This window comes from Protopterus annectens, chromosome 6.part0 (genome assembly GCF_019279795.1).
Source record: "Protopterus annectens isolate FY-2018-M chromosome 6.part0, PAN1.0, whole genome shotgun sequence".
NCBI classification, from domain to species: domain Eukaryota; kingdom Metazoa; phylum Chordata; order Ceratodontiformes; family Protopteridae; genus Protopterus; species Protopterus annectens.
This window is the reverse complement of record NC_056737.1, coordinates 327,662,553-327,678,867: the sequence shown is the minus strand read 5'-3', so window position 1 is coordinate 327,678,867 and position 16,315 is coordinate 327,662,553. Positions and strand designations below refer to the sequence as shown.

The window sequence follows — 16,315 nt, the reverse complement described above, 5'->3', positions numbered from 1 at the left end:
TTTTTATTTCATGTTCATTAATTCATAAAAATTGCCTCACTTCAGATATTGTCCACCATAGACCAATACATTTGTGTGTCATTTTAACTTGTTTACAGCTATAGAAACATGTTGGTTTACACAAGCAGACCTTTTAGAAAAACAAGTTTTATTTGAATTCATTCTTCATGGATTAAGTAGTTGTAAGCATATTCTAGCTGTATTGTCATTTGCTAATTTTTATTTGTTGACTTAAGACATCCAGCTGAGCATAGACTATTTACAGTGAGCACCCAGGGAGAAAAGCTAAAATGTTGAAATAATTTGCAACATGGAGTTTACAGTATGAATGCAGTTCACACCAACACAGAAATTAGTATACACATAGAGATTGTACAGGAGGTGTTATGATAGTGAAGAAAATAGGTTCCTGGTAGAATTGGCAAAAGATAATGTGTAGCATTTTTTACAGTGTTACTTCTGCAATTTAATTAATGATGGGTGACTGACACAGGTGTGGTACATATATTGTACCTGTGAATACAGGCACAGACTTGACAGTTGTGTACACAGAGTAGCAAATGTGTCCGCAGTAAGTATGGTATTGCAGCTGGTAAATACAAGGAGAATTTAAATGTATAACATGCATAGTTACTGTGGAGTTAAGGGGTCGTTGATACTTGTTAGGGTACTGGGTTACAGTTTATAAATGAGGGATAGCTGGTGCAAGAGGTTTGATGTACTAAAGCAAAGCAGAAGGAACTCTGGCCACTGGCCATCTAACTTCTTAAGAGAAGAAGCAGAGGAAGGAAATGAGAATGGCATGAGAGAGACTGAAAGGTAAAAGAGGTGGAGGAGAACATGGTGGGAAGAGTAGGACTTTGGTATTACCAGGCCTGGTGGAGAATCCGTGGAACTAAGAAGCTGAAGAAACAGGAGTAAGAGATGAAGGGGTAGCTGTAGAGGGAGACATTTGAGTTTTTAATCTCAAATTTACAAGACCATTGATCAGGTGCGATTTGGTAGCCAATTATATTTATTTATTTTATATTTGTTTATCGGGATGGCCCAACTGGGTGCAAGCCCATTTTTAGGGGAGGCCTGGGGAGAAAAGCTCCATAGCACAGTTACAAAGTTGATTGTTGCATGCAAAATTCACTATGATGCATACAAGTTTCAAAAGGCAGACAAGCAAGACAGTAGTAACACACATAGTTATTTAATATACAGTTTTGGTGATGCAAGTGCAAAGTTGTTGTGGACATAGTAATAATTATAGGGCTTTGAAGGCTGTGTTTGGAGTTAAAGTTCTTAATGTTAAGAGAAAATGTATTCCTTTGTTTTGTTATGTAGACACCATAGCAACGGTTATTCTGCACCACAAAGGAGGGGCCACAACTGACCCTGGTAACTATTGCTCCATAAGCCTGACTAGCCTGGTCTGCAAGGCTATGGAGTGCCTCATCATGGAACTCATTAACAAAGACATTGAGAACCTCTAACACTTGACCCGACCCAGTTCGGCTTTAAGGGCAGATCATTCCTACTAAACCTTCTTCGAGACAGTCACCAAGGCCATAGATGAGGGGAAGGTGGTTCACACAGCCTACCTTGACCTCGCCAAGGCTTTTGACACAATTCCCCACTCAGGAATTATAGAAAAACTCACCAGCCTGCACATAAACCCCTACGTCACAAGATGGGTTGCCAACTGGCTTACAGACAGACCTCACACGGTAAGAATAGTGGGCTCTGGGTCCGACTCTAAACCAGTCAAAAGTGGTGTCCCACAAGGCTCGGTCCTGGGACCCCTACTGTTCGGCATATACTTCTCAGAAGTACAAGCAAACACAGGAGGACTATGGCTAACCAAGTTCGCCGATGACTGCAAACTGGGAGCCCTAATTGACTCTATGGCTGACATGGACATTCTACAAAAGGGCCTTACTGAGACGGATACCTGGTGTCAAAAGTCATGGTCTCAAGCTAAATTCCAAAAAATGTATAGTCATCCCGTTTGGGGGAAAAACAAAACACCCATGAATTACCATATAGGTGGCAGCCCCCTTAATACAGAAGAGGTAATAAGAGATCTGGGGACCCAGGTAGATGGTAATCTCTCCTTTGACAATCATATTGCCAAAGTAGTTAGGAATTCCTTCTATGTAGCCCATCTAATTACTAAAGGGTTTGCATCTAGAAATAAAAAGGTTATAGTGCTCCTCTACTTGTCACTCATCAGACCCATCATAGAGTACAATGCCCCATTTGGGATGTACCTCACAAGACAATTCCAACAGCTGGAAAGACTACAAAAGTACCTCACCGAGAAGATTACTGGCCTCAAACATATGTCCTATGCAGCCCAACTGGAAAAACTCTGGCTGTACTCGGTGGCATATCGCTTACTCAGAAGTTATCTCTGTCTGACTTACAAAGCTATGGCCAACTCAGAATTGATGGACATGCTTCACCTAAAGAAATCCAAGTCACTGTGAGCCACTCGCTCTAGTGAGCTAAACCTAGCCACAACAATAAATAGAACATGCTGGAGGGATAGATTCCTGTCAGAGACTCCCCATGCTTTGGAACAAAATTCCTAACTACATTAGGCAGAGCCCCTCACTAGCAATCTTCAAGAGAAACCTTGACGAGTGGATGGGTAACAGAAAATACACCCCTGGGAATCACTTCATTGGCTCTTCTTGACAGAGGCTCAGTTAATTAATCAATGGGGTGGCGAAAGATGACACACACTGGCTAAGCTTATAAATGCCCTCTGGCAGATAGCCTAGTACCTACCTATGAAAACACCCTTGGTGGCAGTCAGCATGGAGAAAGGCAGTCTTTCAAGTCAAACTGGCTTTGCTGACACCTTTTTCTGTCCTTGGGCTCCACCTAGTGGTAGAAGAACTTTGCTGGAGATTGTTCACCTGACCTGTGAGTTGGTGGAAAGTTGTGTTTATGCATTATGTGCTAGTACTCACTCCTGTGTCCACACACAACTTTTCACTGTCTGGTTGCTCCATTCAGTGCTGCAGAATGTACATGCAACTAATTGACTTTGCCAATGTCATTTTCTGTTGAGAACACTTGACAGTTTTGCAGCTGATGTAAATATTTTACAAAATCATCTGAATTGCCTTTGTGACACTTTCACATATGATTAGTGAAGAAAAATGGTCTCTGACAGCCATACGGGTAAAGGGTCCTAATTTGCAGCATTTAAAAAATGCTTTCATGTTTTAAACCAAATGCACTAGATAACAGAACATTAATTGAGCTCTGCTCATCCCTTCTCTTGCTTCATTGCCTGGGTAAATGAAATACTGTTTTGGTCAGAAGAGCTTGTGGATGTGATGGGCACAGTAGGTGGAAGATCAGTACAGAGTTGTGTATGTTGACTGTGTACCCTGGTTATCTTACTCAACCTTTTGGCCATGTACCCTGACTCACCTAAACAGCTTCTTGCCCAGTGTTTTGGTCTGTGATTCTAGTTTGATTTCTTGTGGTCTCAGTTTTGAAATGTGTGTGATATTTCAGTGGTCATGCACTTTATCTGCATGCCTATGTTGTCTGATGACTGTTAAGGACACTTCAGTCTTGCCTGAAGTAAAATACTTTGTTCAGTAAGTTGTTGTAGTGTTGGGCTTTGGCAAGCATTCTGCCTGCCACCTTTCAGCTCCTGAAGTTATGCTGTCTTTTCATATTAATATTTATGTAATCTTATGTTTTTTTTTTCTGAAGTGCAGGAACCTCTCCATATTGAACAAGTGGTATGCATGGATTACCCTCCCTCTCGTGTTATTTTCTCCAGTACCAGTTACTAACAGTAACGCAGTCTGTTAGCTTTTTTCTTGGCATTCATTAATTCATTAATGTGTGTGTGTTCTCTGTGCATGTTCGGCCAATGCATTCTCCATACTTGTGACTGGGTAAAAAAAACAATTTCCACCTTGGATGCTACCCTAGTAGGAAATCTCTTTCCTTACCCACAAGATAAGTCACATGGCAAAGGGCTTCTTTCTTCCAAATTGCCCCCATTGAGCTAACTCTTAAGGGACCAGGTCTGCTAATCAAATCGGGGTAACCTCTGTTACTGGGATGGTTCCATATGGCTGGAAGTCTGATACTGATTCTTGTACAGGTGTAGATCTGTGAAAGAGTTTGGCATTTGTTAGTAGGCATTGTTACCCTATCCCAAAGATGTTTATAGAAAAGATTTTGCAGGGCACTTTAAGACGCTGTCTGAATGCCAGTTCTTCTTGAGATAGTGCTGTAATTTCATACTGCAACTTATCAGTATTGTGGTAGTCTTTACTACTTAGATTCTAGCTGCAGAAGACCCAACATCTGTTTCATGTTTCAGAGCTCAGTGTCCTTCCCCCTCCACCTCCAGACTGGGTTAACTTCACTGCTTACAGATATTGTGACATTCCCTTTAAAAGCTCTTGTCCACCTTTGCCATTTTAGACATTCCTTGACAGTGTCCACAGCATATAAACTGTTGTATATCCAGATTCCAGATAATATGCTCAGTCAGGCATGTACCTTTTGAGGAAAATGTTTTTATCTTTGTGGCATTTTGTTAGTGACTGTTAATTATGCATAGTTTGTCGGATCAGACACCCAGTGAGATATTTTAAGGTATGTCCACTTGTAAGAAAGCAGGCATGTGCTGTTACAATAGACAAATCCTGCATGTATTCTCATAGTTTGTGCATTATCTGTTTTGGCCCAGAGTTGGAGGGATCTGTTAATGGCTCACTCCTCAAACATTTAGTAGTAGAGAACATTCTGTACAAAACTGTTTAGATCATAAGAGGCTTGAAGCCTTGCTTCATACTGCCATGGCATCTTTGAATTCATCCTCAACTTCTGACGACCCTCCCCAAAGTAATTTGAAACTCAATCTAAGGAGAAGACAGTGAGCTGATTGGCTTATTTGATGACAGCATTCAGAATCCCTGCTCAGCCTGATGATGCTGGTTCAGGTGAGGCACTTTTGCAGCTGCCAGCTCTCTCATCGAAGACATTCAAGGCCGCTCGTGATAACCTTTTGGAGACTGTCCTGCCCAAGGATCAAGCCAAGTCCCATGGAGTCGAACACCTTCACAGTTAAGACTGGATGTCTTACCTCAGATACCTAAAGCCAAAACAATTTCTTTCCTCACAGAAGAGGCAGACAGCTACTGTTCTAGTTATGGAGAGCATTGAAGGTTTGGAAATCCATTCCTCAGTTCCTGGCCTCCCCAAACTAGCAGACGCTGTCATGAGAGAAGCTTAAGCATCAAGTGCCCACCTGCAGTTGCCTGGTCCTTAGGTAATGGGCGAGGCGCTACTCCTCCCAAGGCTGTTCCCTTGGAATGCATTTCCTTGGCCCAGGGTTTTTTTCAGGTCCTGCAAAACCAGCAGCAACTTGCATATCAGTCCTATCATGTCTGGAATCCTCTGCTGTGAGAAAGAGGTAGCACCCTCAGAGAGGGAAGATCACTCCTCGGAGGGTGAGGGAAAAGGAATGATGTACTCCTCCAAATGTCTTCCCCATCTGGTATGACACAGACAGTGATGGCATTGCATCCTCTTTTTAACCCACAGAAGCATTTGGAAACAGTTTTTGTAGGGTGAAGGACGATATATGAGAAGGCATAGAGATGTTGGATGCTCAGAAAAGATATTTTGATTTACTGAGTTTGGATGCCCCTAAACCTGTGGCAGTTCTTCCAGTCCTGAGAGCTCAAAAGTTGCATTATTGGCGGTGTCTACAGAACTGTACAGCAAACTTCCTGCCCCCAAGAAGCTTGATAAGGGGGACCACAATTCCCGTAAGCTTCTCTTCAAAATCTCCTGTGGCAGATCCAGCATTGGAGTCTATGAATTTATAGAAATGGTCAGAACTGGTGCCAGTTCCCTGCACTCTTCCTAGTGACAGGCAGTGCAGAGTGCTGGAACCTTTTGGGAAGAAAGTGTACACAGCTGTCACTCTGACCTTCTGACACATAGCCATGCTTGAAATTGCTCTCCTAGACTGGCTCAGCAAGATTGGTGAGGTGTCTGATGGGACCTGTGGGCAGAATTACTGTCTCTATACTGGACATGTACATGACAAATGTGGCTAAGATGCTGGTGATATAGAGTCCCGAGCAGCAGCTATGGGATCAGTACTCAGGAGATGTGCTTTACTGAAGCTGCTTCAAGTGCAGCTCTTTAGTGCTGCTGTGGATTAGGGTTGCTCTTTGGCAATCCCACCGGTGAGGTCCAAAAACAAGATGGAGTAAAAGGATAAGACTACATAGTCAATGGAACAACTTTTTCATTTCTCAATACCTTGGTATAACAGGAATTGGAACAACTTTTTCATTTCTCAATACCTTGGTATAACAGGAATGCTCATAGTCCAGTGTCTATGCCATAATGTCACAGACGATGAAAAAGTAAGCAAGCCAAGGTTAAGAAGCATCAGTATAAGAAAAGATGGTATGGAGACCAGAAAGGGAAGTTGGGAGGCCCCCAGGGTCTTGTATTCCCTAGGAAGCAGCTATGATAACATGCATCTTATCCTTCTCTTAGCCATATCCCAGACACATCCTCAATCCATCTAACACCCCAAAGAAAGCAGAAAGGTTAATTCAGTGTATAAGAAACTGGGAAGTCATTACAAAAGGCATGTGGGTGCTTTGCTGATGCCATGGGTAAAATCTTAAGTTCTTGAGAAAAATATCTATCTGATTGTCCTTCCATGCCAGGAGGAAAAATGCCTTTGGCCCACCCAGTTCTGCAGGGGCTCATGCTACTAGGAGTAACAGAATCTGTAGCAAAACAGACCCAGAACAGGGGAGTTTTATTGAAGGCACTTCCTAATGCCCAGAAAGGGAAGGTCTGTTGAGGCACATCCTGGACTTGCCAAAGCCAAGTACATATTTCAAGGTTTCACAATTTAAAGTGGTGACATTGCAAGCCCTCTTATCACTGTGTTTCCCAAGTCTGATGATTACCCTGAATCTCAAGGATGCCTGCCCTTCATATACCTATTCTAAGGGGCAATGGGTGCTTTCTCTGATTTGAGGTGGGGACTTACATTGTCCATTTATATTTTTGCCCTCTGGATTGGCTGCTTTATCCAGCTGAAGTGCCTTGCTCCAATATTTCATTATCTCAGAAACAAGTGCAATTCACATTTACTCCATTCTGTTCCAGGAGGTGGTGGAGAGGGCTCTGCATTTCATTATGGACTACTTTCAAAAGCTGGGATCCTATTCATTCAGTCTGTCTGATCCAGTGTATGGGCTCTTGAGCCACTGGTTTGATCCTGTCTGGTCACATCAGTGCTGCAGCCTGGAGCCCCTTAAGAATTTTTCATTTCGTAATGTATCTGTCTCCCCAGTTATCTCTGATCTTATTTGCAGTCTTTGCAACCAAATGTATTCTGTGTGTGTGTTCCCTGAGCAGCTTAAGAGGTCTACCTTTTATTTTATTTTTTAATTTATAATAATAATTCTTGTTATAAGTTAGAATTGGTGCACAGCTACAGTTTTGTGGGGTACAAAATCTTTCTGTACCAAAATGATTTCATCCTGGCTGCCCTCTTGATGGAGTCTCTTATTGAAGCCAGAAACTATCTCCTTAGACTTTGCATCTTCTGGAGATAGCAGTCAATCTTCAGAAGTCCAACCTGGCACCCACTCAAGATAAACATGTTTGCAAGATGCTAGTTAAGTACTATTCAATCCATAACTTCATTAAAACAGGAAAGAATTCATACCTTGAACTGCCATCCTGTCCCTTTTTTCAGCCCTTATTCTGCTGCTGTAGTGCTGAGAGAATGGCCCTTACAGCTTCTTGAATTCAAATTATTCATTTTACACAGTTTCATTTGAGAATCTTGTAGTGGTTTCTTCAAGCTCTGCGGACTCAGCACTTACACACTCTTTTCAGCATGATTGGTATCAAGAGTCGTGCAGATCTCATCTTAGGTGGTGGCTAAATTCACCGATGCTTTCCACGGGAAAGCCCTTTGTGATTTCCAATCTGGTTGGTTTAATGACCACAGACACCACCTCCTTGGGGTGGGGCATAATGAGGGGAATGATGGTCCAAGGTCAGTGGTGAGACACAGATGCTAATGCCCATATAAATGTCTCTGAGTTGATGGAGGTGGTTCCTGCATTGCAGAAACTTTCAGGACCACCTTCCTTGGGTGTGATCTCCATCCAAATGGCTAATACGACTAGTCTGGTACCTCAACAGCCACGGAGGCACCAGGTTATACCCATTATGTTGAGAAACCATGAGGCTTTGGCAATGGGTAATGACCCCCCACCACTTTATTATTGCAACACTCCTCCTCCCTGGAGTTTCAAATTGCCTAGCAAGACAGGCTGAGGAGGACTGTCCTCGTGAGTTGTCCTTCATTCTGATGTTAGGCAGGCAGAATGGGGCACCACTTTGATCTCTTCACCTCTCACCAGAACACCAAGATGTTCTTCATGTTTCACTGTTGCAGTCATCACATTTGGGTTATACGTGACAGGGTAGCCCTCGGCCGGCCCGAATACCAGAGGCTTAATATTTCTGCATTGGCTGCTGTTGCTTCAAGACTGACGTCAGATAGTCAGTAGTATAACGTAAGGCAGCTGACGCCATTGCATCAGTCTTTCTTGACGTGGAGCCCGAAGCAGAAGCAGTTCACATGAGTGTCGGTCGGCCACTACCTTAGTTTCGTCTTCCGAATTGAAGCTGAAGTCTTCTAAAATAAGTACCCCATTGGGGATCCTTTTTTCTTGCACTAACCAATGTCAGAAAAAGTTAACAATTGTCTCGCCTGTGGAAAGCAAATACCACACCAAGACTTTCATTCTTACTGCGTCACTTGCTTAGGCCCAGGCCACAACGTCCCCCGCTGTCGCTTCTGTGCTTTGTTCAACACCAGAGCTGTACATCGGGCCCATATTGTAGCTAGACATTTTCGCTTACAGTCCTCGAATTCCAATATGGCTTCGGTAAGCCATCCGACAGTAGCTCTTCCGAAAAAAGTAAAGATAAAGACAGAGACAGACCGCACAGGTCCAAACCTACCAACGACGCTTCTGTTAAGCTAGTCGTCAGTTCTCCGGTCCTCAGTGAGGTGCTTTTGCAGTCCCTGATGCCCACTACTGTGGCTTCACAGGCCACTACCGAGACCCTTTTGGAGTCAGATATGCCGGGAAACTCTTCTTCAACTAAGGATCCTGCAGTCCATCTCTATCTTGGATGGGTCCGGAGCTGCTGAGCAGGCACCGGCTACTGTGGAAGTCCTTCGCACTACTGATTCTCAACACAAACCAACCAACGACTTCTTTTGTAACTACCGTTCTTTCAAAAACTACCTAATTTCTTAGGCCCAGGTTACGAACCACACCCAAGAAACCAACAACCCAAAGTCAGGCACCTGCTTCCTTGCCTAAGTCTCAAATGCTTAAAATGGCAGAAGACCCTTCCAAAAGAAAGAGATCTGTCCCCTATAGTTTTATCTGAACCGGAGTCCAATGACTGTGATGCATCTGAGTATGAAGACATGCAACCCCTCTCTGCTTATGAGGATTCTGATGCAGAGGATTCCATTCCTTCTGCTTCTCCCCCAGAGGATTTTTCCTTTGGGGAAACCCTTCACACCTTAAGGGAGCATTTCCAATGGGAAAGTCAGGACTACTCTCAGTCAGAAAAGAGACTCAGGGAATTCTTAGATCTTCCACAGCACAGACCCCTGGCCATCCTTCCAGTCCTGGATCTTGTGGAGGATGTTTTCCTGGAATCCAGCTTGACTCCTGACACCCTCCCTCCTGCACCCAGAAAACCAGACAGGTGTGAGAGTCCCTGACACACACAAATTTCTTTTTAAAAATCCTACTGCTGACCCTGAGGTAATTTCTCAAGGGCCTAAAGGAATTAAAGCAACCTCTGCTAAGAATCCCACCCCCCTCAGATAGGGATTCCCAAGTACTAGACAGATGGAGTAAAAAAAGTATACACTTCAGCTACTGTTGCTATGAGAGCACTAAATTGCCAGTTCCATATGCTAAAATTTCAGCAACATACCCTGGAACTCCTCAAACAAAAAATGTCTTCCTTTCCTGCTTGTGCAAAATCTAAAGAGTTACAAGAGTTAATGCATTCTGCAAGTCAAGTAACTAAACACACCTTGCACTGTGGTTTTGATGCCCTAGAAGCTTTTTGCAGGGCAGCAGTCACCGGTTCTGTCCTTAAAAGGCATGCATGGTGTAAGGAACAGCCATTGCCAGACCATGTTAAATCTAAATTATTGGATGCCCCCTTGCACAAAGACAACTTATTTGGCCCTAAGGCAGAAGACATCTTAAAAAGGATGGAAGAAAAAGCAAGATATATGCAGACAGTTAAGGATTTCTTACAGGTCCAGCCACCCAGGTTCAGCAGGCAAGCACTGGTCCTTTCCTGCTTCCACCAGGTCAGTTGAGCCCAGACCCCATAGACAGCAGCCACAGGGAATGCAGAGATCTAAGCAGTGGACTACCTCCACTTCAAAACCAGGGAGTTCTAAACTACCCTCTTATGGTAAGAACTCACATTGACTCTCAACCCCCTCCCCCTCTCACTGCCCACCCCCACTTTACCCCTAGGAGGAAAACTCTCCTTTCATGCAAACACCTGGGCCACCATTGCCAACGACCGCTGGGTTCTCAACATAGTGTGCCAGGAATACACATTTTCTTTCCACACCCTTCCAATTCCAAAAGGGTTCCCAGGTCTACCTCAAAACCAGTGAGCAGAGGCGCAAAAGCAAGTCCTTTCCCTGCTCTCCATGAGGGCAGTAGAGCATGTTCCTGCAGAACAGAAAGGCCAAGGTTTCTACTCCAGACTTTTTTATGGTACCCAGAAAAGAGGGCACCTGGTGCTCCATCCTTGATCTATCCATTCTGAACATCTTCCTGGTGATCCCAAAATTCATAATGCTCACCCTCCAGCAGCTGCTACCCATGCTCTCCAAGGATGCTTGGCTAGCCAAAAAGAGGCCTACCTACACATTTCTGTCAGGGAATCATGCAGGAAATATCTCTGTTTCAGGGCAGGATCTCAGCACTTTCAGTTGTCTCTGCTTCCCGTAAGTCGCCCTGCTAGACAGGGATCCAGGGAAGTAAATAGTGTGGGAAGAAATAGCTGGGAATTGTTATGGCTAGGCTTGTATAGGCCCTAGGGCCGATAGCCTAGTACTAACCTATGAACCTTTGGCTTATCTACTGCTCCCAGAGTTTTCACAAAATGTCTGGCTCCGGCCATTGCCTTTTGCAGACAAAGGAATATCCAAATTTACCCATACTTAGACAACTGCCTAATTCAGGCAGACAGCCAGGAAAAGCTGCTCAAGCACCTGGCCTTTGTAAAGTCCCTACTAACCTTCCTAGGGTACACAATCAATGAAAAAAATTCCAAATATCTACCCACCCAAAGGATTATATTCCTGGTAGCAAACCTGGACACACCTTCCCAGATGGCATTCCTTGCACCAGAAAAGCAAACTTTCCTGACAGCCTACTTCTCTCCACTAGCCACCACACCTCAACTATCTGCAAGGAAAATCCTGCAAGCTCTGGTGTTCATGGCACCTTGCATTCTACTCCTACCATATGCCAGACTGCATATGTGGAAACTTCAGTGGAACCTAAAAAGCCTTTGGTGTCAACACTCTCAAGACCCTGGAGACTCCTATACTTATAATATCTTGCCTCAGAAAAGACTTTCTTTGGTGGGCAACAGCATGCTCCCTCAACAAAAGACTACCTTTCTCACCACCCCATGCCACCCAGACCTTCACCACAAACACATCAGATTATGCCTGGGTTACACACCTGAATGGCAGGTGCATACTGGGCCAATGGAAACCACAGCAAATCCATCTGTACATCAGCAAAAAGGAGATGATGGCTGTCCAGCACGCCTTGATAGCTTTCAAGCCCTTTCTCTCCCCAGCGGCTCTTCTGATCAAAACAGACAGCACAACTGTGATGCGGTATATCAACAAGCAGGGAGGGACTCGGTCCTACCCTCTATGCAGGCTGGCCATGACCCTTTGGCACACAGCCTCTGCCATGCAACTCCACCTGTTAGCACAATTCCTACTGGGTTCTCTCAACTCTCTTGTGGACCACTTAAGCAGAAATATTCTGGACCCACACGAGTGGCAGCTCAACAGAAGAGTCTTCACCCTAATAACTCAGAAATAGGGCACCCCGAAGGTAGACCTCTTTGCCTCCCACACCAACCACCAGCTCAGCAAGATGTTCATTGTGTGTTGCAGTCATTACACTTGGGTTATCCTGCTGGCAGGCTACCCGCAGTCGGCCTGAATTCCAAAGTCCTGGTCAGGCGTCGGTTGCTGTCGCCTCTTCCCTGACGTCAGTGCGCTAGGGGTATAAAAGATGCAGCAGACGCCATTTTCTTCAGTTTTTTCTTGCCGCGCGGTGCCCAAAGCAAAAGCAGTTCGCAAGTGCCGGTCGGCCGACTCCTGAGGTTTTCAAAATCTAATTTCAGATCTGAAGTCTTCAATAAAGCTAAGTACCCCGTTGGGGGAACTTTTTTTTCTTGCTCCAGACCAATGCCAGAAAAAGTTAACAATTGTATTTCTTGTGGGAAGCAAATACCTCATAAGGATTTTCATTCTTATTGTATTCCTTGCCTAGGCCCTGACCACGACGTTGCTAGCTGTCGATTTTGTGCTAGATTCAACCAACGCACTATTAAGCGTCGGTACAATTTTGCTTTTCATTACTTTGGCCGAAGGTTTAATTGTATAATGCCGTTGGAACAGCCGACGACCGGAGTTTATAAAAAGCGCAAGGAAAAGGACAGGCATCTGAGGTCCAAAACCGACGAGCCCTCTGCTAGGCCAGTCGCCGGTTCTCAGTGAGGCACTGACGCCCGCTACCGACTCCCACGTGGAGACAGCTAGGCCTCTGGCTACTTAAGGTATTGGACACTCGGAAACTATTCCCTCAGATAGGTCTGGAGCCACTGAGCATGCATTGGCTTCTGAGGGTGTTTTCAGACCTACACAGTTGTATGTTAAGCCAACCTCAGCTTCCAAGGCAAAGACTAAGACAGCTTTAAAGACAAAGAAACAAGTACAGCATTCTCCTGGACAGGCTTCCATGCCTAAGAAACAGATGCTTAAAATGGCCGAAGACCTAATTACTTTGATCAGGGGTTCCCATCTCCCTCCTGATAAGAGGCCTAGGCAAGACACAGAATATGATTCCTCTGATCAGGTTTCCATTTCCTCTGACTCCTCTTCAGAACAGGTATACTCTTTGCCTCCCTATGAGGATTCTGATGCTGAAGAATCTATTCCTTCAGCTTCTCCTCCTGAGGATTTTTCTTTTGGGGAAACCCTGCATACCATGAGGGAACATTTCCACTGGGAGAGCCAAGATTACTCGGAATCAAAGAAAAGGCACAGAGACTTTCTTCTACTACCCCAGCATAGACCTCTTGCTATTCCTCCTGTTTTAGACATTGTACATGATGTATTTTCAGAGTCCGGCCTGTCTCCTGACTCTCTGCCTCCTGCACCTGTTAAGCCAAACCGATACTACAGGGTTCCAGACTCTCATAAATTTCTTTATAAAAACCCTGCTGCTGACCCAGAAGCAATATCTCGGGGTCCCAAAGAGGTCAAGGCCTCTACTGCTAAAAACCCTGTTCCCTCGGACAGGGATTCTAGGTCACTGGACAGATGGGGGAAAAAAGTTTACACTTCTGCTACCTTGGCTGTAAGGGCTTTAAATTGTCAGTTTCATATGCTTAAATATCAGCAATACTTAATGTCACTGCTAAAACAGAAAATGTTGACAAATTCTGAATGTTCTGAAAACAAAGAAATGCGGGATTTATTACATGCAGCTGAACAAGTAGGAAAGCATACTTTGCAATGTGGTTTTGATTCACTGGAGGCCTCTTGTAGGGCCACTGTTACGGGTTCTGTTATTAGAAATCATGCTTGGTTAAAGGAACAGAATCTGCCTGCTCATGTTAAAGCAAAATTATTGGATGCTCCATTACAGCATGATACTTTGTTTGGTGTTAAGGCAGAAGAGGTGTTGAAGAAAATGGAGGATAAAGCGAAATTTATGCAGACAGTAAAGGATTTCTTACAGGTACAACCAGGAGCGGCCTTAGGTCAACTGGTGCCCTAGGCAAAAGGGCTCCATGGCGCCTCCCACCACACTACCCAGTGCCCCCATCCTGGTCTACCTACACCAAATAAATACTGGAAAAGTGCCCCTACTAGAGTGGCACCCTAGGCGGCCGCCTAGTTGGCCTATGCCTAAGGCCGGCTATGGGTACAACCTCCCATATTTAGCAGGAACTGGCCTTCTAAGAATTGGTCCTTTCCAGTGTCAAGACAGGGCACAAAGAGGCAGATACAGACGCCCTAGAGGCAGACAACAACCCCAGGGCTCATACAGGCCCAAACAATGGGGTGCTAATACCTCCAAAAGTGGAGATGACAAATCACAGCCGTATAGGAAACTGTCCCAATGACTTCCCCTGCCAATGCCAAGCACTTATCTTTTGGCAGCACCCTTAGGGGGAAAGCTAGCACTTTTTTCACAAAATTGGCACATGATCACCCAGGACAAATAGGTCTTAAATATAGTCTTTCAGGGCTACAGGTTCCACTTTCACACCCTTCCAAAGGCAAAAGGTATGCCAGACCTGCCACACAGTCAATGGGCAGAGGCACAAAAACAAGTTTCATCTCTCATGGACATGAGGGCTATTCAGCCAGTACCACAGCAAGATCACGGACAAGGATTTTACTCAAGACTTTCTTAGTACCCAGAAAGGACAAAGCCTGGAGACCAGTTCTGAGCCTGTCTATTCTAAACACTTTTCTGGACGTTCCAAAATTCAAAATGATGACTCTGCAGCAGCTTCTGCCCATGCTGGGCAAGAAGGCTTGGCTTGTAACTCTGGACCTCAGAGGCATACCTGCATGTCCCAATCAGACAATCTTGCAGAAGGTGCCTCAGATTCACAGCTGGCTCAATGTGCTACCAATTATCTGCACTGCCCTTTGGCTTATCTACTGCACCCAGGGTCTTCACAAAATGCATAGCACCAGTAATTGCATTTTGTAGACAAAGAGGAATTAAAATGTATCCCTACTTGGACGACTGCCTTATTCAAGCCGAGAACAAAGACATTCTACTAAAGCATCTGGCGTTTGTAAAAAGATTACTAATCTGCCTAGGGTACTCGGTAAACGAAAATAAATCAAAACTAGTACCCTCTCAAGAGATAATATTCCTGGGTGCAAGCTTAAATACAACTGCTCAGATGGCTTATCTCACGCCAGACAAACAAAGGCAACTGACTTCTTACTTCGAAAGCATGGCACAAAGACCCAGTTATCTGCAAGAAGAATTCTGCAGGCTCTGGGCTACATGGCATCCTGCATTCTGCTAATTCCATATGCAAGACTGCATATGAGGAAACTACAATGGTATCTAAAAAGTGTTTGGACTCAACATTACCACAGCCTGGAATCATTAATTTCACTTATTCCCTGCCTGCAACAGGAGTTTCGATGGTGGGCACAGGCTTGTCACCACAACAAGAGACAACCATTCACCTTACCCATAGCCAGACAGACACTAACAGATGCATCAGATTATGCCTGGGGGCTCACATGGCAGGAAAATGCATCCAGGCCACATGGCCCTCAAGCCAAAGACACCTTCATATCAATGAAAAAGAGATGCTAGCTGTACAGAATGCCCTGACAGCTTTCAAGGATTTACTTCATCCAGGACAACTACTGATAAAGACGGACAATACTACAGTCATGTGGTACATAAACAAGCAGGGAGGCACACATTCTTACCCCCTCTGCAGATGAGCCATGATTTTGTGAAGCACAGCTTTGACCTATCAAGTACACCTACAAGCACAATTCCTGCCAGGAAAGACAAATGCTCTGGCAGACGAACTAAGCAGAAACCTCATGGGTCCTCAAAAGTGGAAACTAGATCCACAAATCTTCAACATGATAACAGGGAAATGGGGATGCCCAGACATCTATTTGCCTCCCCTCACAACTGCCAACTACAGAGATTCTGCACAAGGACTTATCACAAACAAGCATTGAAAGTGGATGCGCTGTCATTCAGCTGGAAAACCCTTACAGTATGTGCTTTTCCTCCACTGCCTCTACTCCCCAAGGTATTCCTAAAGGTCAGACAAGAGAAGCCAAAAATTATACTGATTGCCCCGGATTGGCCACGCCAGCACTGGTACCCAATCCTAAAGAGCTTGTCTCAAG

General features: G+C 44.6%; 1 protein-coding gene across 1 annotated transcript in view; it reads left to right on the top strand.

Annotated features, from left to right (window-relative positions):
* Positions 1 to 16,315, top strand: part of MIDEAS (mitotic deacetylase associated SANT domain protein) — a 336,978-nt gene that overhangs the window by 141,467 nt on the left and 179,196 nt on the right. The window lies entirely within an intron of this gene.